Consider the following 1,861-nt stretch of genomic DNA (forward strand, 5'->3'; position numbering starts at 1 on the left):
TAGATGGTCAAGGAAATGTAATGTGTTTCATTTTGTTTTAAAATAATTAAAACGGGTCAGTTTTCAAAAAAAAAGAAAATAATTTTATGTTTGGGGGGTCACTGTATGAAAGGGTCATGGTATTAGGAAGCTTGAGAACCACTGATCCAGTGGAATAAAGGATCACAGGAATATCAGGCTCCAAGCCCTCAACACCAGAAGGACTAGATGGTGCCCGGCTACTACTACCAAGTGCTCTAAAGCGAATAATAGGAGAAGCTCTTGGATAGAGTGGGAGGAAAATGGGGAAGGAAACTTAAAACATAGAACAGCCCCTAATTCTGACAACTCATCACAATCCATACATACATCCATTGTGTCGAGCATATTTGTACATGTGTTGCCATCATCATTTTCAAAGCATTCTCTTTCTACTTGAGCCCTGGTATCAGCTTCTCATTTTTTCCCTTCCTCCCCCTCCCTCCCTCGTGAACCCTTGATAATTTATAAATTATTATTATTTTTTCATGTCTTGCACTGTCTGATGTCTCCCTTTACCCCCTTATCTGTTGTCCAACCCCCTGGGAGGCAGTAATAGGTAGGTCATTGTGACTGGTTCCCTCTTTCTCCCTGCACCTTCCCCTTACCCTCTTGGTATGGCTACTCTCAATATTGGTCCAGAGGAGTTTTTCTGTCTTGGATTCCCTGTGTTCCCAACTCTTATCTGCACCCATGTACATGCTCTGGTCTAGCCAGATTTGTGAGATAGAATTAGGTCATGATAGTGGGGGTGGGAGGGGGGAGGAAGCAATAAAGAACCAGAGGAAAGCTATATGTTTCATCGGTGCTGTACTACACCCTGACTGGCCCATCTTCTCCCCACAACCTTTCTGTATGGAGATGTCCAATTGCTTACAGATTGGCTTTGGGCCTCCACTAGCACTGTCCCCCTCATTCACATTATTATTTTTTGCTCTCAGTTTAGATGCCTGTCACCTGATCCCATGGACACCTCATAATCACACAGGCTGGTGTGCTTCTTCCATGTGGGCTTTGTTGCTTCTCAGCTAGATGGTCACTTGTTTATCTTCAAGTCTTTATGTCCCCAGATGCTATATTTTTTCATAGCCGGGCACAATCAGTTTTCTTCACCACATTTACTTATGCACCTGCTTTGTCTTCAGTGTCAGGAAGGTGAGCATCTCATAGTGCCGGATTATTAGAACAAAGTGTTCTTGTGTTGAAGGAGTATTGAGTAGAGGCCCAATGTTCATCCAGCAGAAACTTTTTTTAATAAAAATATTTCCATAGGTGGTTATCACAACAAAAACATTTTATAAGCCCAGCTTATATGTATCAATATATAAGGCTAACATTCTATGCTAATTTACTTCTTGAATCTTCTAAGGAACCCTGATGAAAGCACTCGTGCTAAGCTTTGAGCAGCTAATAAGGTTGGCAGTGCAAACCCATGGCTGCTCTGTCGGAGAAAGATGACGCTCTCTGTTCCTTACAGATTTATAGATTTGGAAATCCTATATACTGTGGCTATGAGTTGTAATTGCCTGGATAGCATTGAGTGCTTTCCGGGCCAGGAACTCTGGTGGTGCAGTGTGTAAGCATGGGATTGATAACACAAAGTTGGTGGTTCAAACCAACTAGCCACTTTGAAGGAGAAAGAGAGAATGTCTGCTTCTACAAAGGTTTACCATCTCAGAAACCAAGGGAGCAGTTCTACTCTGTCTTACAGGGCTCTTAGGAATCAGAACTGACTCTATGGCAGTGGATGAGCAAAGCACTCTGGCCAGACCCTGGTGGCGTACTAGGTAATGAGTTAGGCTGCTAACCACAAGGTCAGCAGTTTGACCTTATTGTCATAATT

Source organism: Echinops telfairi, unplaced genomic scaffold, assembly GCF_000313985.2.
Source record: "Echinops telfairi isolate 266 unplaced genomic scaffold, ASM31398v2 ScPeMD7_1;HRSCAF=3_0, whole genome shotgun sequence".
NCBI lineage: Eukaryota > Metazoa > Chordata > Mammalia > Afrosoricida > Tenrecidae > Echinops > Echinops telfairi.